Raw genomic sequence first — 20,551 nt, 5'->3', positions numbered from 1 at the left:
TTTCCCCAAAGTGTGTGTGCTTCTAAAAATTGAAGAACAGAGAGAGCAGAGATCTTGACTTGAAGCACATAACCTGTTGCGTTGGTTCCAGAATGGTTCCACGGGCAAAGATGATTCATTTTTTAGTTTTTAAAATAATATTCGGATAAACACCAAATAACATGAGTAGGCTATGTTTTGTTAATATAATTTCCCCAAAGTGTGTGTGCTTCTAAAAATTGAAGAACAGAGAGAGCAGAGATCTTGACTTGAAGCACATAACCTGTTGCGTTGGTTCCAGAATGGTTCCACGGGCAAAGATGAATCATTTTTTAGTTTTTAAAGTAATATTCGGATAAACACCAAATAACATGAGTAGGCTATGTTTTGTTAATATAATTTCCCCAAAGTGTGTGTGCTTCTAAAAATTGAAGAGCAGAGAGAGCAGAGATCTTGACTTGAAGCACATAACCTGTTGCGTTGGTTCCAGAAGGGTTCCACGGGCAAAGATGATTAATTTTTTAGTTTTTAAAGTAATATTCGGATAAACACCAAATAACATGAGTAGGCTATGTTTTGTTAATATAATTTCCCCCAAGTGTGTGTGCTTCTAAAAATCAAACATTTGACAAGAGTTCAAACAATAGATTGTCCAATTTTATTTTCATGTATTTGTGTACACACAGTTTTCACCCGGGTCCTTTGCTAAGGGCTGTCAGGTCCCTGTACGACCGAAGCAGGAGCTTGGTCCGCATTGCCGGCAGTAAGTCAGACTTGTTCCCAGTGCATGTTGGACTCCGGCAGGGCTGCCCTTTGTCGGCGGTTCTGTTCATAATTTTTTAGGTTTGGGGACCACACGATTTCGTCTTTGCTCTTTGCGGATGATGTTGTCGTGTTGGCCCCTTCAAACCAGGACCTTCAGCATGCGCTGGGACCGTTTGCAGCCGAGTGTGAAGCGGTGGGGATGAGAATCAGTCCCTCCAAATCCGAGGCCATGGTCCTCTGTCGGAAAAGGGTGGCTTGCCCACTTCAGGTCGGTGGAGAGTGCCTGCCTCAAGTGGAGGAGTTCAAGTATCTAGGGGTCTTGTTCACGAGTGAGGGAAGGATGGAACGGGAGATTGACAGACGGATCGGTGCAGCTTCTGCAGTAATGTGGTCGATGTATCGGTCTGTCGTGGTGAAGAAAGAGCTGAGCCGCAAGGCGAAGCTCTCGATTTACCGGTCAATCTACGTTCCTACTCTCACCTATGGTCATGAGCTTTGGGTCATGACCGAAAGGACAAGATCCCGGATACAGGCGGCCGAAATGAGCTTTCACCGCAGGGTGGCAGGGCGATCCCTTAGAGATAGGGTGAGAAGCTCGGTCACCCGGGAGGAGCTCAGAGTAGAGCAGCTGCTCCTCCACATCGAGAGGGGTCAGCTGAAGTGGCTTGGGCAACTGTTTCGGATGCCTCCGGAACGCCATCCTGGGAAGGTGTTCCGGTCCCGTCCCACCAGGAGGAGACCCCGGGGGAAGACCTAGGACACGCTGGAGGGACTATGTCTCCCGGCTGGCCTGGGAACGCCTCGGTGTCCCCCCGGAATAGCTGGAGGAAGTGTCTGGGGAGAGGGAAGTCTGGGCATCTCTGCTTAGACTGCTGCCCCCGCGACCCGGGCCTGGATGAAGCAGAAGAAGATGGATGGATGGACAGTTTTCACCATTTTCAAATGACTAACATTTTCATATGTATAACACATTGCTGCAGTACAACTGAACCCGTCGGTTGTCGTTGAAAAGAAGCCAACTTACCTGCGTTTTAGCTTGATCTCAAATTTCCCTCTGTGTGTGAAGACTCCTTGTTCAAGATGAAGAAATTGAGTTTGCATTCCGATGCCACTATTGCATAAACCGGGGTAGTGGGAGGTGACTGTGGCATTCGTAGTTGAAGCGTTATTATCCAGTGGGCATTCAGCAATGCAGAAACATAGACCAAGGAATAGCGCAATGATAAGAATCCTGTTCATCATGCAGGTTTTTGCGCTGGGATCAAAACCTCCCTCTTGATGTCTGCTGTGCGCGATAAATTGTCGTGTTTACAGACTTCTCCAGGGGGCTTCAACTTGCGCTAGGGAATGGTGTTCTTGAAGTCCAGTATGTCGACGAGATGTGAACAATTCGCTCTCCGCTGTCCTAGCTCTGGAATAAACACTCCGGTCACGGCCTTTTATAGGTTTCGATAGCATAGGGGGCGTTTCCTTCTCTCCCTCACCAACCCGAAGTTTAGAAAGCCGAAGATTTAACATAGGGGGCGTTCTCTTCTCTCTCTCACCAACCCGATGTTTAGCAAGCCGAAGTTTAGACATTTATGAATGTTTATAGAACTACCGTTTTACTGAACATTAACAATTCTTTGACCTGCGTCCTTCATACCAATCCTCAAATAATTGTTTCAAAGCATGACATTAAAGATGTTTTCGAAAGAACGTGAAAAGTTAAACGGTAGTTTCATTTTAAACTTCTGCTTTCTATACTTCGGGTTGGTGAGAGACATTGTAATACGTAGTCTGAGCCACTGAGAGGCAGTTGTATGAATTTGCAAGTGAGTGATCATTTCAGAACTAGGATAGCGGTCAGCGAATCGTCTTAACATCGGTCTGACCAACTGAGAGCTGAAGTTTTCAATATAGCCATATGTGTATTTTACATATTGAGTGAATGTCATTTCCCTGTATAGTGAAAGCTGTGTACATACAAATAACTTCAAATAATATTGGACAATCTGTAGTTTCGCCTCTTGTCTATTGTTTGATTCCAAGTAACACATAGGGAAAATAATGTTTTTAAACATGCACTCGTTTTTTGGTGTATATCCAAAGATGACTTAAAAAATGAAACGATAAATCCACTTGGCCTTTGTTTTTTGTGCTCCGGCAGTTAGACGTAGATTATTAAAACAAAAGTTGGTCGCTTGTTGAACAGTGGCCGAAAGATTCATGCGATCCGGAGTGAAGTGCTCTCCTATCCAGTGTTTCGGACGCTCCAGTTAAACTTTTGGGGCGTACCTGTGTGCTGGAACCAGCGTGACAAACGCAGACGGAACCCGCAAAGTAGATTATAGGCGACATGACTGGCAAGCAGAGATTGAAGAACAGAGAGAGCAGAGATCTTGACTTGAAGCACATAACCTGTTGCGTTGGTTCCAGAAGGGTTCCACGGGCAAAGATGATTCATTTTTTAGTTTTTAAAGTAATATTCGGATAAACACCAAATAACATGAGTAGGCTACGTTTTGTTAATATAATTTCCCCAAAGTGTGTGTGCTTCTAAAAATTGAAGAACAGAGAGAGCAGAGATCTTGACTTGAAGCACATAACCTGTTGCGTTGGTTCCAGAATGGTTCCACGGGCAAAGATGATTCATTTTTTAGTTTTTAAAAGTAATATTCGGATAAACACCAAATAACATGAGTAGGCTACGTTTTGTTAATATAATTTCCCCAAAGTGTGTGTGCTTCTAAAAATTGAAGAACAGAGAGAGCAGAGATCTTGACTTGAAGCACATAACCTGTTGCGTTGGTTCCAGAATGGTTCCACGGGCAAAGATGATTCATTTTTTAGTTTTTAAAATAATATTCGGATAAACACCAAATAACATGAGTAGGCTATGTTTTGTTAATATAATTTCCCCAAAGTGTGTGTGCTTCTAAAAATTGAAGAACAGAGAGAGCAGAGATCTTGACTTGAAGCACATAACCTGTTGCGTTGGTTCCAGAATGGTTCCACGGGCAAAGATGAATCATTTTTTAGTTTTTAAAGTAATATTCGGATAAACACCAAATAACATGAGTAGGCTATGTTTTGTTAATATAATTTCCCCAAAGTGTGTGTGCTTCTAAAAATTGAAGAACAGAGAGAGCAGAGATCTTGACTTGAAGCACATAACCTGTTGCGTTGGTTCCAGAAGGGTTCCACGGGCAAAGATGATTAATTTTTTAGTTTTTAAAGTAATATTCGGATAAACACCAAATAACATGAGTAGGCTATGTTTTGTTAATATAATTTCCCCCAAGTGTGTGTGCTTCTAAAAATCAAACATTTGACAAGAGTTCAAACAATAGATTGTCCAATTTTATTTTCATGTATTTGTGTACACACAGTTTTCACCCGGGTCCTTTGCTAAGGGCTGTCAGGTCCCTGTACGACCGAAGCAGGAGCTTGGTCCGCATTGCCGGCAGTAAGTCAGACTTGTTCCCAGTGCATGTTGGACTCCGGCAGGGCTGCCCTTTGTCGGCGGTTCTGTTCATAATTTTTTAGGTTTGGGGACCACACGATTTCGTCTTTGCTCTTTGCGGATGATGTTGTCGTGTTGGCCCCTTCAAACCAGGACCTTCAGCATGCGCTGGGACCGTTTGCAGCCGAGTGTGAAGCGGTGGGGATGAGAATCAGTCCCTCCAAATCCGAGGCCATGGTCCTCAGTCGGAAAAGGGTGGCTTGCCCACTTCAGGTCGGTGGAGAGTGCCTGCCTCAAGTGGAGGAGTTCAAGTATCTAGGGGTCTTGTTCACGAGTGAGGGAAGGATGGAACGGGAGATTGACAGACGGATCGGTGCAGCTTCTGCAGTAATGTGGTCGATGTATCGGTCTGTCGTGGTGAAGAAAGAGCTGAGCCGCAAGGCGAAGCTCTCGATTTACCGGTCAATCTACGTTCCTACTCTCACCTATGGTCATGAGCTTTGGGTCATGACCGAAAGGACAAGATCCCGGATACAGGCGGCCGAAATGAGCTTTCACCGCAGGGTGGCAGGGCGATCCCTTAGAGATAGGGTGAGAAGCTCGGTCACCCGGGAGGAGCTCAGAGTAGAGCAGCTGCTCCTCCACATCGAGAGGGGTCAGCTGAAGTGGCTTGGGCAACTGTTTCGGATGCCTCCGGAACGCCATCCTGGGAAGGTGTTCCGGTCCCGTCCCACCAGGAGGAGACCCCGGGGGAAGACCTAGGACACGCTGGAGGGACTATGTCTCCCGGCTGGCCTGGGAACGCCTCGGTGTCCCCCCGGAATAGCTGGAGGAAGTGTCTGGGGAGAGGGAAGTCTGGGCATCTCTGCTTAGACTGCTGCCCCCGCGACCCGGGCCTGGATGAAGCAGAAGAAGATGGATGGATGGACAGTTTTCACCATTTTCAAATGACTAACATTTTCATATGTATAACACATTGCTGCAGTACAACTGAACCCGTCGGTTGTCGTTGAAAAGAAGCCAACTTACCTGCGTTTTAGCTTGATCTCAAATTTCCCTCTGTGTGTGAAGACTCCTTGTTCAAGATGAAGAAATTGAGTTTGCATTCCGATGCCACTATTGCATAAACCGGGGTAGTGGGAGGTGACTGTGGCATTCGTAGTTGAAGCGTTATTATCCAGTGGGCATTCAGCAATGCAGAAACATAGACCAAGGAATAGCGCAATGATAAGAATCCTGTTCATCATGCAGGTTTTTGCGCTGGGATCAAAACCTCCCTCTTGATGTCTGCTGTGCGCGATAAATTGTCGTGTTTACAGACTTCTCCAGGGGGCTTCAACTTGCGCTAGGGAATGGTGTTCTTGAAGTCCAGTATGTCGACGAGATGTGAACAATTCGCTCTCCGCTGTCCTAGCTCTGGAATAAACACTCCGGTCACGGCCTTTTATAGGTTTCGATAGCATAGGGGGCGTTTCCTTCTCTCCCTCACCAACCCGAAGTTTAGAAAGCCGAAGATTTAACATAGGGGGCGTTCTCTTCTCTCTCTCACCAACCCGATGTTTAGCAAGCCGAAGTTTAGACATTTATGAATGTTTATAGAACTACCGTTTTACTGAACATTAACAATTCTTTGACCTGCGTCCTTCATACCAATCCTCAAATAATTGTTTCAAAGCATGACATTAAAGATGTTTTCGAAAGAACGTGAAAAGTTAAACGGTAGTTTCATTTTAAACTTCTGCTTTCTATACTTCGGGTTGGTGAGAGACATTGTAATACGTAGTCTGAGCCACTGAGAGGCAGTTGTATGAATTTGCAAGTGAGTGATCATTTCAGAACTAGGATAGCGGTCAGCGAATCGTCTTAACATCGGTCTGACCAACTGAGAGCTGAAGTTTTCAATATAGCCATATGTGTATTTTACATATTGAGTGAATGTCATTTCCCTGTATAGTGAAAGCTGTGTACATACAAATAACTTCAAATAATATTGGACAATCTGTAGTTTCGCCTCTTGTCTATTGTTTGATTCCAAGTAACACATAGGGAAAATAATGTTTTTAAACATGCACTCGTTTTTTGGTGTATATCCAAAGATGACTTAAAAAATGAAACGATAAATCCACTTGGCCTTTGTTTTTTGTGCTCCGGCAGTTAGACGTAGATTATTAAAACAAAAGTTGGTCGCTTGTTGAACAGTGGCCGAAAGATTCATGCGATCCGGAGTGAAGTGCTCTCCTATCCAGTGTTTCGGACGCTCCAGTTAAACTTTTGGGGCGTACCTGTGTGCTGGAACCAGCGTGACAAACGCAGACGGAACCCGCAAAGTAGATTATAGGCGACATGACTGGCAAGCAGAGATTGAAGAACAGAGAGAGCAGAGATCTTGACTTGAAGCACATAACCTGTTGCGTTGGTTCCAGAAGGGTTCCACGGGCAAAGATGATTCATTTTTTAGTTTTTAAAGTAATATTCGGATAAACACCAAATAACATGAGTAGGCTATGTTTTGTTAATATAATTTCCCCAAAGTGTGTGTGCTTCTAAAAATTGAAGAACAGAGAGAGCAGAGATCTTGACTTGAAGCACATAACCTGTTGCGTTGGTTCCAGAATGGTTCCACGGGCAAAGATGATTCATTTTTTAGTTTTTAAAAGTAATATTCGGATAAACACCAAATAACATGAGTAGGCTACGTTTTGTTAATATAATTTCCCCAAAGTGTGTGTGCTTCTAAAAATTGAAGAACAGAGAGAGCAGAGATCTTGACTTGAAGCACATAACCTGTTGCGTTGGTTCCAGAATGGTTCCACGGGCAAAGATGATTCATTTTTTAGTTTTTAAAATAATATTCGGATAAACACCAAATAACATGAGTAGGCTATGTTTTGTTAATATAATTTCCCCAAAGTGTGTGTGCTTCTAAAAATTGAAGAACAGAGAGAGCAGAGATCTTGACTTGAAGCACATAACCTGTTGCGTTGGTTCCAGAATGGTTCCACGGGCAAAGATGAATAATTTTTTAGTTTTTTGAAGTAATATTCGGATAAACACCAAATAACATGAGTAGGCTATGTTTTGTTAATATAATTTCCCCAAAGTGTGTGTGCTTCTAAAAATTGAAGAACAGAGAGAGCAGAGATCTTGACTTGAAGCACATAACCTGTTGCGTTGGTTCCAGAATGGTTCCACGGGCAAAGATGATTAATTTTTTAGTTTTTAAAGTAATATTCGGATAAACACCAAATAACATGAGTAGGCTATGTTTTGTTAATATAATTTCCCCCAAGTGTGTGTGCTTCTAAAAATCAAACATTTGACAAGAGTTCAAACAATAGATTGTCCAATTTTATTTTCATGTATTTGTGTACACACAGTTTTCACCCGGGTCCTTTGCTAAGGGCTGTCAGGTCCCTGTACGACCGAAGCAGGAGCTTGGTCCGCATTGCCGGCAGTAAGTCAGACTTTTTCCCAGTGCATGTTGGACTCCGGCAGGGCTGCCCTTTGTCGGCGGTTCTGTTCATAATTTTTTAGGTTTGGGGACCACACGATTTCGTCTTTGCTCTTTGCGGATGATGTTGTCGTGTTGGCCCCTTCAAACCAGGACCTTCAGCATGCGCTGGGACCGTTTGCAGCCGAGTGTGAAGCGGTGGGGATGAGAATCAGTCCCTCCAAATCCGAGGCCATGGTCCTCAGTCGGAAAAGGGTGGCTTGCCCACTTCAGGTCGGTGGAGAGTGCCTGCCTCAAGTGGAGGAGTTCAAGTATCTAGGGTCTTGTTCACGAGTGAGGGAAGGATGGAACGGGAGATTGACAGACGGATCGGTGCAGCTTCTGCAGTAATGTGGTCGATGTATCGGTCTGTCGTGGTGAAGAAAGAGCTGAGCCGCAAGGCGAAGCTCTCGATTTACCGGTCAATCTACGTTCCTACTCTCACCTATGGTCATGAGCTTTGGGTCATGACCGAAAGGACAAGATCCCGGATACAGGCGGCCGAAATGAGCTTTCACCGCAGGGTGGCAGGGCGATCCCTTAGAGATAGGGTGAGAAGCTCGGTCACCCGGGAGGAGCTCAGAGTAGAGCAGCTGCTCCTCCACATCGAGAGGGGTCAGCTGAAGTGGCTTGGGCAACTGTTTCGGATGCCTCCGGAACGCCATCCTGGGAAGGTGTTCCGGTCCCGTCCCACCAGGAGGAGACCCCGGGGGAAGACCTAGGACACGCTGGAGGGACTATGTCTCCCGGCTGGCCTGGGAACGCCTCGGTGTCCCCCCGGAATAGCTGGAGGAAGTGTCTGGGGAGAGGGAAGTCTGGGCATCTCTGCTTAGACTGCTGCCCCCGCGACCCGGGCCTGGATGAAGCAGAAGAAGATGGATGGATGGACAGTTTTCACCATTTTCAAATGACTAACATTTTCATATGTATAACACATTGCTGCAGTACAACTGAACCCGTCGGTTGTCGTTGAAAAGAAGCCAACTTACCTGCGTTTTAGCTTGATCTCAAATTTCCCTCTGTGTGTGAAGACTCCTTGTTCAAGATGAAGAAATTGAGTTTGCATTCCGATGCCACTATTGCATAAACCGGGGTAGTGGGAGGTGACTGTGGCATTCGTAGTTGAAGCGTTATTATCCAGTGGGCATTCAGCAATGCAGAAACATAGACCAAGGAATAGCGCAATGATAAGAATCCTGTTCATCATGCAGGTTTTTGCGCTGGGATCAAAACCTCCCTCTTGATGTCTGCTGTGCGCGATAAATTGTCGTGTTTACAGACTTCTCCAGGGGGCTTCAACTTGCGCTAGGGAATGGTGTTCTTGAAGTCCAGTATGTCGACGAGATGTGAACAATTCGCTCTCCGCTGTCCTAGCTCTGGAATTAACACTCCGGTCACGGCCTTTTATAGGTTTCGATAGCATAGGGGGCGTTTCCTTCTCTCCCTCACCAACCCGAAGTTTAGAAAGCCGAAGATTTAACATAGGGGGCGTTCTCTTCTCTCTCTCACCAACCCGATGTTTAGCAAGCCGAAGTTTAGACATTTATGAATGTTTATAGAACTACCGTTTTACTGAACATTAACAATTCTTTGACCTGCGTCCTTCATACCAATCCTCAAATAATTGTTTCAAAGCATGACATTAAAGATGTTTTCGAAAGAACGTGAAAAGTTAAACGGTAGTTTCATTTTAAACTTCTGCTTTCTATACTTCGGGTTGGTGAGAGACATTGTAATACGTAGTCTGAGCCACTGAGAGGCAGTTGTATGAATTTGCAAGTGAGTGATCATTTCAGAACTAGGATAGCGGTCAGCGAATCGTCTTAACATCGGTCTGACCAACTGAGAGCTGAAGTTTTCAATATAGCCATATGTGTATTTTACATATTGAGTGAATGTCATTTCCCTGTATAGTGAAAGCTGTGTACATACAAATAACTTCAAATAATATTGGACAATCTGTAGTTTCGCCTCTTGTCTATTGTTTGATTCCAAGTAACACATAGGGAAAATAATGTTTTTAAACATGCACTCGTTTTTTGGTGTATATCCAAAGATGACTTAAAAAATGAAACGATAAATCCACTTGGCCTTTGTTTTTTGTGCTCCGGCAGTTAGACGTAGATTATTAAAACAAAAGTTGGTCGCTTGTTGAACAGTGGCCGAAAGATTCATGCGATCCGGAGTGAAGTGCTCTCCTATCCAGTGTTTCGGACGCTCCAGTTAAACTTTTGGGGCGTACCTGTGTGCTGGAACCAGCGTGACAAACGCAGACGGAACCCGCAAAGTAGATTATAGGCGACATGACTGGCAAGCAGAGATTGAAGAACAGAGAGAGCAGAGATCTTGACTTGAAGCACATAACCTGTTGCGTTGGTTCCAGAAGGGTTCCACGGGCAAAGATGATTCATTTTTTAGTTTTTAAAGTAATATTCGGATAAACACCAAATAACATGAGTAGGCTATGTTTTGTTAATATAATTTCCCCAAAGTGTGTGTGCTTCTAAATATTGAAGAACAGAGAGAGCAGAGATCTTGACTTGAAGCACATAACCTGTTGCGTTGGTTCCAGAATGGTTCCACGGGCAAAGATGATTCATTTTTTAGTTTTTAAAGTAATATTCGGATAAACACCAAATAACATGAGTAGGCTACGTTTTGTTAATATAATTTCCCCAAAGTGTGTGTGCTTCTAAAAATTGAAGAACAGAGAGAGCAGAGATCTTGACTTGAAGCACATAACCTGTTGCGTTGGTTCCAGAATGGTTCCACGGGCAAAGATGATTCATTTTTTAGTTTTTAAAGTAATATTCGGATAAACACCAAATAACATGAGTAGGCTACTGTTTTGTTAATATAATTTCCCCAAAGTGTGTGTGCTTCTAAAAATTGAAGAACAGAGAGAGCAGAGATCTTGACTTGAAGCACATAACCTGTTGCGTTGGTTCCAGAATGGTTCCACGGGCAAAGATGATTAATTTTTTAGTTTTTAAAGTAATATTCGGATAAACACCAAATAACATGAGTAGGCTATGTTTTGTTAATATAATTTCCCCAAAGTGTGTGTGCTTCTAAAAATTGAAGAACAGAGAGAGCAGAGATCTTGACTTGAAGCACATAACCTGTTGCGTTGGTTCCAGAAGGGTTCCACGGGCAAAGATGATTAATTTTTTAGTTTTTAAAGTAATATTCGGATAAACACCAAATAACATGAGTAGGCTATGTTTTGTTAATATAATTTCCCCCAAGTGTGTGTGCTTCTAAAAATCAAACATTTGACAAGAGTTCAAACAATAGATTGTCCAATTTTATTTTCATGTATTTGTGTACACACAGTTTTCACCCGGGTCCTTTGCTAAGGGCTGTCAGGTCCCTGTACGACCGAAGCAGGAGCTTGGTCCGCATTGCCGGCAGTAAGTCAGACTTGTTCCCAGTGCATGTTGGACTCCGGCAGGGCTGCCCTTTGTCGGCGGTTCTGTTCATAATTTTTTAGGTTTGGGGACCACACGATTTCGTCTTTGCTCTTTGCGGATGATGTTGTCGTGTTGGCCCCTTCAAACCAGGACCTTCAGCATGCGCTGGGACCGTTTGCAGCCGAGTGTGAAGCGGTGGGGATGAGAATCAGTCCCTCCAAATCCGAGGCCATGGTCCTCAGTCGGAAAAGGGTGGCTTGCCCACTTCAGGTCGGTGGAGAGTGCCTGCCTCAAGTGGAGGAGTTCAAGTATCTAGGGGTCTTGTTCACGAGTGAGGGAAGGATGGAACGGGAGATTGACAGACGGATCGGTGCAGCTTCTGCAGTAATGTGGTCGATGTATCGGTCTGTCGTGGTGAAGAAAGAGCTGAGCCGCAAGGCGAAGCTCTCGATTTACCGGTCAATCTACGTTCCTACTCTCACCTATGGTCATGAGCTTTGGGTCATGACCGAAAGGACAAGATCCCGGATACAGGCGGCCGAAATGAGCTTTCACCGCAGGGTGGCAGGGCGATCCCTTAGAGATAGGGTGAGAAGCTCGGTCACCCGGGAGGAGCTCAGAGTAGAGCAGCTGCTCCTCCACATCGAGAGGGGTCAGCTGAAGTGGCTTGGGCAACTGTTTCGGATGCCTCCGGAACGCCATCCTGGGAAGGTGTTCCGGTCCCGTCCCACCAGGAGGAGACCCCGGGGGAAGACCTAGGACACGCTGGAGGGACTATGTCTCCCGGCTGGCCTGGGAACGCCTCGGTGTCCCCCCGGAATAGCTGGAGGAAGTGTCTGGGGAGAGGGAAGTCTGGGCATCTCTGCTTAGACTGCTGCCCCCGCGACCCGGGCCTGGATGAAGCAGAAGAAGATGGATGGATGGACAGTTTTCACCATTTTCAAATGACTAACATTTTCATATGTATGACACATTGCTGCAGTACAACTGAACCCGTCGGTTGTCGTTGAAAAGAAGCCAACTTACCTGCGTTTTAGCTTGATCTCAAATTTCCCTCTGTGTGTGAAGACTCCTTGTTCAAGATGAAGAAATTGAGTTTGCATTCCGATGCCACTATTGCATAAACCGTGGTAGTGGGAGGTGACTGTGGCATTCGTAGTTGAAGCCCTAGTGTCCAGTGGGCATTCAGCAATGCAGAAACATAGACCAAGGAATAGCGCAATGATAAGAATCCTGTTCATCATGCAGGTTTTTGCGCTGGGATCAAAACCTCCCTCTTGATGTCTGCTGTGCGCGATAAATTGTCGTGTTTACAGACTTCTCCAGGGGGCTTCAACTTGCGCTAGGGAATGGTGTTCTTGAAGTCCAGTATGTCGACGAGATGTGAACAATTCGCTCTCCGCTGTCCTAGCTCTGGAATTAACACTCCGGTCACGGCCTTTTATAGGTTTCGATAGCATAGGGGGCGTTTCCTTCTCTCCCTCACCAACCCGAAGTTTAGAAAGCCGAAGATTTAACATAGGGGGCGTTCTCTTCTCTCTCTCACCAACCCGATGTTTAGCAAGCCGAAGTTTAGACATTTATGAATGTTTATAGAACTACCGTTTTACTGAACATTAACAATTCTTTGACCTGCGTCCTTCATACCAATCCTCAAATAATTGTTTCAAAGCATGACATTAAAGATGTTTTCGAAAGAACGTGAAAAGTTAAACGGTAGTTTCATTTTAAACTTCTGCTTTCTATACTTCGGGTTGGTGAGAGACATTGTAATACGTAGTCTGAGCCACTGAGAGGCAGTTGTATGAATTTGCAAGTGAGTGATCATTTCAGAACTAGGATAGCGGTCAGCGAATCGTCTTAACATCGGTCTGACCAACTGAGAGCTGAAGTTTTCAATATAGCCATATGTGTATTTTACATATTGAGTGAATGTCATTTCCCTGTATAGTGAAAGCTGTGTACATACAAATAACTTCAAATAATATTGGACAATCTGTAGTTTCGCCTCTTGTCTATAGCTTGATTCCAAGTAACACATAGGGAAAATAATGTTTTTAAACATGCACTCGTTTTTTGGTGTATATCCAAAGATGACTTAAAAAATGAAACGATAAATCCACTTGGCCTTTGTTTTTTGTGCTCCGGCAGTTAGACGTAGATTATTAAAACAAAAGTTGGTCGCTTGTTGAACAGTGGCCGAAAGATTCATGCGATCCGGAGTGAAGTGCTCTCATATCCAGTGTTTCGGACGCTCCAGTTACACTTTTGGGGCGTACCTGTGTGCTGGAACCAGCGTGACAAACGCAGACGGAACCCGCAAAGTAGATTATAGGCGACATGACTGGCAAGCAGAGATTGAAGAACAGAGAGAGCAGAGATCTTGACTTGAAGCACATAACCTGTTGCGTTGGTTCCAGAAGGGTTCCACGGGCAAAGATGATTCATTTTTTAGTTTTTAAAGTAATATTCGGATAAACACCAAATAACATGAGTAGGCTATGTTTTGTTAATACAATTTCCCCCAAGTGTGTGTGCTTCAAAAAATCAAACATTAGACAAGAGTTCAAACAATAGATTGTCCAATTTTATTTTCATGTATTTGTGTACACACAGTTTTCACCATTTTCAAATGACTAACATTTTCATATGTATAACACGTTGCTGCAGTACAACTGAACCCGTCGGTTGTCGTTGAAAAGAAGCCAACTTCCCTGCGTTTTAGCTTGATCTCAAATTTCCCTCTGTGTGTGAATACTCATTGTTCAAGATGAAGAAATTGATTTTGCATTCCGATGCCACTATTGCATAAACCGTGGTAGTGGGAGGTGACTGTGGCATTCGTAGTTGAAGCGCTAGTGTCCAGTGGGCATTCAGCAAAGCACATAACCTGTTGCGTTGGTTCCAGAATGGTTCCACGGGCAAAGATGATTCATTTTTTAGTTTTTAAAATAATATTCGGATAAACACCAAATAACATGAGTAGGCTATGTTTTGTTAATATAATTTCCCCAAAGTGTGTGTGCTTCTAAAAATTGAAGAACAGAGAGAGCAGAGATCTTGACTTGAAGCACATAACTTGTTGCGTTGGTTCCAGAATGGTTCCACGGGCAAAGATGATTCATTTTTTAGTTTTTAAAGTAATATTCGGATAAACACCAAATAACATGAGTACGCTATGTTTTGTTAATATAATTTCCCCAAAGTGTGTGTGCTTCTAAAAATTGAAGAACAGAGAGAGCAGAGATCTTGACTTGAAGCACATAACCTGTTGCGTTGGTTCCAGAATGGTTCCACGGGCAAAGATGATTCATTTTTTAGTTTTTAAAGTAATATTCGGATAAACACCAAATAACATGAGTAGGCTATGTTTTGTTAATATAATTTCCCCAAAGTGTGTGTGCTTCTAAAAATTGAAGAACAGAGAGAGCAGAGATCTTGACTTGAAGCACATAACCTGTTGCGTTGGTTCCAGAAGGGTTCCACGGGCAAAGATGATTCATTTTTTAGTTTTTAAAGTAATATTCGGATAAACACCAAATAACATGAGTAGGCTATGTTTTGTTAATATAATTTCCCCCAAGTGTGTGTGCTTCTAAAAATCAAACATTTGACAAGAGTTCAAACAATAGATTGTCCAATTTTATTTTCATGTATTTGTGTACACACAGTTTTCACCCGGGTCCTTTGCTAAGGGCTGTCAGGTCCCTGTACGACCGAAGCAGGAGCTTGGTCCGCATTGCCGGCAGTAAGTCAGACTTGTTCCCAGTGCATGTTGGACTCCGGCAGGGCTGCCCTTTGTCGGCGGTTCTGTTCATAATTTTTTAGGTTTGGGGACCACACGATTTCGTCTTTGCTCTTTGCGGATGATGTTGTCGTGTTGGCCCCTTCAAACCAGGACCTTCAGCATGCGCTGGGACCGTTTGCAGCCGAGTGTGAAGCGGTGGGGATGAGAATCAGTCCCTCCAAATCCGAGGCCATGGTCCTCAGTCGGAAAAGGGTGGCTTGCCCCCTTCAGGTCGGTGGAGAGTGCCTGCCTCAAGTGGAGGGGTCTTGGATCACTTAGATTATAGTATGCAATTTGGAGAGACATTATTTATGTTTTATTCATAGAAATATTTGATGTTTTTTCCCAAAGTGTATCCTGTATTATAGGGCAGTTGGTAAAACAGGAAAAATACAGAATCAACGGGTTTGAGAATAGGTTTAGTCTAACCCTTTTCTTGAATACTCAAAGTGCTCCACCCTGTGGACAACCAAAGGAAAATTAGACCTGCCCACCTGGAAACGTGCTTTCATTTGGTTTTCTTGTTATTAGGTAACATCTATTCAAGATCTTGCAGTGATGGGCTGAAACACGAAGTTAGGCCAGATTAAACATAATGTTTAGTGTTTTTTTATGGAGTTAGTCTATCTGTTATTAGACAATGGTGATCTACGTTACAGTTAAAGATCATTGTCTCACACCATATCGTGTATATTACTGATACAGATGTTTGTACTGGTCAGAAAACTGCAGGGAACCCCCACTGATCCAGATCCTAGTAAGAATTTAACTCTCTGGGCTAGAGATATTGAACCTGTAATGTCTGGAACGGCTTTCTGTGGTGAAATGGATAGTCATTATGTACAAAAACAAGCATCCTAAATCCTATTTGCCATGAAATACTGGATCTATTAAATAAAATACAAACATGTTTTTACAGCTTTTGTAAACCTGTCAACCAAAAGTTAAAGTAAACTTACAAGCGGTGTGGGAGATGAGTTTGTTTTATAATATTCATGGATGTTCAGTTTCTCTGTTCAAATTTCATAAATATAAGGAAACAAAATATGTATATGATAAAACTAACTTTGCTTTGTTTAATCGGGTAGAGTTGGTTTTAATTATTTATATTAAAGGAATAAAAGCCCCCTAAAGAGCAAACACATGGTGGACTCGGCCAGTGACAGGAGTAGATCTGGTGCTTCTTGTTTTCATTGTTTTTGGATGTTTATGGTCAGAAGTGAATCCCACAGCATGTCTGTCTATTATAGCCTGGCTTACACAACGACATCACTACACAGCGAAGAGCTGTCCCTCATTGGTCTGTTAGACATAACCGGGCCTTTTCTCTGAAACAAATTAAACCTAGTCAGTGACTAAACTCCCATGACTAAACTTAAACTCTATGACAAAATAACGTAAACTAGCAGCAGTTTAAAAGGAGTAGGATGGGTATATATACACCCATCAGCCATAACATTATGACCACTGACAGGTGAAGTGAATAACACTGATAATCTCGTTATCATGGCAAATTTCATTGGGTGTGATATATTAGGCAGCAAGTGAACATTCTGTCCTCAAAGGTGATGTGTTAGAAGCAGGAGAAATGGACAAGTGTCAGGACCTGAGTGACTTTGATAAGGGCCAAATTGTGATAAGCATTATTGCAGACCATGTGCACCCTTTCATGGCAATGGTATTGCCTGATGGCATTGGCCTCTTTCAGCAGGATAATGCATCCTACCACAAAGTAAAAATGGTTCAGGAATGGTTTGAGGAACACCACAATGAGTACAAGGTGTTGACTTGGCCTCCAAATTCCCCAGATCTCACTCCAATCGATCATCTGTGGGATGTGCTGGACAAACAAGTCTGATCCATGGAGGCCCCACCTCGCAACTTACAGAACTTAAAGGATCTGATGCTAACATCTTGGTGCCAGGTACCACAGCACACCTTCAGAGGTGTAATGGAGTCCATGCCTCGACAGGTCAGGGCCTTTTTGGCAGCAAAAGGGGAACCTACACAATATTAGGCAGGTGGTCATAATGTTATGGCTGATGGGTGTATTTGAACTTATCCTATTCAGAGGAAGGGAGTTACGGTTATTAAATGTTTCTTTTTTATATGATAAAAAATGTTAATGACTGAATTCCTAGATGAATTGGCTAATGATTCAATCTCTTTAAGATATTATGCCTACATAGTACATAAATGTTTGTGCCTTTTGTAATGTTTCTTACCTCAATGAAGAAACTGTTTGTAATCAAACTTATCTTTTATTTCACTTTCAGGTCACGAGCAGGAACAGCAATAACACCTGTGCTCTTCTAACTTCCTGTCGGTATCTTCTGCAGGTAAGTGTAATAATACTGACACCTAGTGGTTAATGCCTGTATAGAAAACTATACTATCACTACATCCCCTCTCCATTAGACATAAAGAACAAGTTATTACAACTAATGACTTCTAGATTATCTCATCACTAAGTAAGCACTGTACACATTATACAGGATGTAATGTATCAAATAATATCCAGAATTATTTACTTTACAATCACAGTAACAATAATCAACTGATTACATTCTCTTTTATGAAAATTATAATGCTTCTGATCTGTTTAAGCAATATTCAGAGGTTCAGTCTATCAGGAGGCTTTACGGTGCGGTTGGATCTTCTCAGCACAGGTGAATGCATTTCTTTAGCTTGCTCATTGTGATGCAGTACTGGAAGTGTTTCAGATGTTGACTCCGCACAGTCAGTGTCACCTGTATGTGTATTCTCTACTGTCTCTTTTGTTTTCAGGAGACTCCTCCGGTTTCTCCTCAGGATCTGACCATCTTCTGTCCTGACAGTGTAAGACCTTGGCTTCACCTCCTCCAGGACCGTGGCTCTTTTAGTCCAGGTACCGGAATCCTCAAGTCTTACTGTGTCATTATTGGAGAGTGGTTCTAGGCTTTTTGATGCCTTGTCATAGTTAGCTTTTTGTCTCAGTTTTAGGTGCTTTTGTTTTCTTTTCAGGTATTTGCTCTTGTTTTGTGTGGCTAAGCAAGGACGTGTGGTTTGTAATCTGCGCCCCATCAGTATTTCAGCAGGAGACACATCGTGTTCTAGTGGAGAAGCACGGTAATTCAGCAGAGCTAAATAAGGATCTGATTGGCCGTCCACTGCTTTCTTGAGTAGTAGTTTCACAATGTGTACTCCTTTCTCTGCCTTTCCGTTCGACTGCGGATATAATGGGCTCGATGTCACGCGTTGAAACCCATATTCCTCAGCAAACTTCTGGAAGTCCTTGCCACTGTTGCACGGCCATTATCACTGCAAACCACCTGCGGAATGCCGTGTCTCGCAAAGATGGATTTCATGTGTGTTATCACACAAGTACTGGAAAGCAACGCAATCTCTGGGTAGTTTGACAGATAGTCTATCACGAGCAAATAGTTACGTCCGTCCAGGAAGAATAAGTCAGTCCCAACTTTCTGCCATGGTTCATCCGGTGGATCAATGATGATCATTGGCTCCTTTTGTTGCTTAGCATGATGCTTCAAGCACGTATCACAGGTTGACACCATCCTGTCGATGTCTGCATTTAATCTGGGCCAGTAGATTGCAGTTCTAGCCCTTCTTTTACATTTTTCGGCTCCAAGGTGTCCCTCATGCAGTTTTCTCAACATCTCCTGTCGCAGTGACTGAGGGATAATGATTCTGTTCTGTCTCAGCAGAAGTCCCTTGACAACACTCAACTCTGTTCTGATGTTGTAGTACTGGGCACATTCTCCTCTAGGCCAACCTTCATTCAGATGTGTAATGACCAAATGCAAACATTTATCTTTTTCAGTCTCCACTACAATTTGTTTGAGTTTTGTGTCTGTGACTGGAAGAGCTTCAGCTACCATGTTCACATCCTGAGTCATATCAGCCTCCGTGGAACTTTTCCATTTTCCACTCATTTCCACAGCTCTGGACAGAGCATCTGCCAGAACTAGATGCTTCCCTTGAGTGTAAATTAGCTCCATATCGTATCTCTGCAGTCGCATCATCAGTCGCTGGATTCTTGGAGACATTTGGTTCAAGTTTTTTTTAATCATGGCAATTAATGGCTTGTGATCTGTCTCTGCCACAAATGTCGGTAAGCCGTACACATAGCCGTGATATTTCTCCAAGCCATACACTAAGCCCAGGCACTCTTTTTCAATCTGTGCGTATCGACATTCAGTCTGAGTCATTGTCCTCGAGGCATATGCGACTGGCCTCCAATTCTCTCCATCCGCCTGCAGTAGAACTGCACCCATTCCATCTTTGGATGCATCTGTCGAGATCTTTGTCTCCTTTGTTGGGTCAAAGAACGTCAGAACAGGCTCTGTAGTGAGGAGAGTCTTCAGTCGTCCCCATTCTTGTTCATGATCAGCTGTCCATCTGAACTCGCCTTTAACGCACAACAGTTCTCTCAAATAAACAGTTTTTGAAGACAGGTTAGGTATGAACTTTCCGAGGAAATTGATCATCCCCATCACTCTCAATACAGCCTTTCTGTCTGTGGGTCTGGGCATTTTGAGTATTGCTTGTATCTTACACTTGTCAGGTTCCACACCCCTTTCTGACAGCGTATCTCCAAGGAACGTGATTTCCTTCGCTCCAAACCGACACTTGTATCCTATTCAACTTGAGCCCATACTCCCTTACTCGCTGTAGGACGTCCATGAGCCTCTTATTGTGCTGTTCTATTGTGGAGCCCCACAAGACAATGTCGTCCACATAAACACGAACGCCTCCTCGATGCCTTCGATTATGTGTTCCATAGCCCTGTGGAATACTTCAGGAGCTGAGGAAATTCCGAACGGCATCCTCAAGAAGGAGTAGCGGCCAAAGGGTGTGTTGAATGTGCAATACTTTGTGCTGTTCCTCATGTGGTTTCAGCTGCCAAAAGCCCTGGGATGCATCCAGCCTCGTAAAGAACTTAGCACCTGCCATCTCACTTAGCATTTAAGTCCTTTAAATCCATACAAATACACAGATCACCATTGGCTTTCTTCACACACACCATTGAATTAACCCACTCTGTAGGCTCTTCCACTTTTCCTATGACTCCCATTGTTGTCATTTTATCCAGCTCTTGCCTCAGCTTTTCACGAGGTGGTGCTGGAACCCGTCTTGGTGCGTGAACTACTGGCTGCGCATCTTCTTTTAACTGTATTTTGTAGGTGAATGGTAATACTCCAAACCCTTCAAAGATGTCTGGAAACTGTTTCACATTATGATCCACACTGTTCTGTGTTTCTCCATTATTTATGGTGTATATTCTTCTTACTAGACCCAGGTCTTCACATGCCTTGTCTCCCAACACGGAATCATGGCCATTTGGAACAACCAGGAACATGAGGTAATGTTCTCTGTCTTTAACCTTTACTCTGAGAGTACATGTTCCTTTTATTGGAATGTTGTGGCCATTATAAGCTTTGAGTTGCACAAATTTCTGACTTATGCGCGGCTTGATCTTCATTGCTCTGACATCATACTCAGAAATCAGATTTACTTTTGCTCCCGTGTCTAGCTTGAGTGATACTGTTACTCCATTTATTTCCAGAGCAGTCATCCACTTGTCCCGTGAAACACAATACATATCAGTCGGTTCCATTCTTTCTTGACTGATATTGGCCTGCTGCACCATTCCAACAAAGAATGTGTCACTG

The sequence above is a fragment of the Esox lucius genome, chromosome 24 (assembly GCF_011004845.1).
Source record: "Esox lucius isolate fEsoLuc1 chromosome 24, fEsoLuc1.pri, whole genome shotgun sequence".
NCBI lineage: Eukaryota > Metazoa > Chordata > Actinopteri > Esociformes > Esocidae > Esox > Esox lucius.
This window is presented reverse-complemented; position numbering follows the sequence as displayed.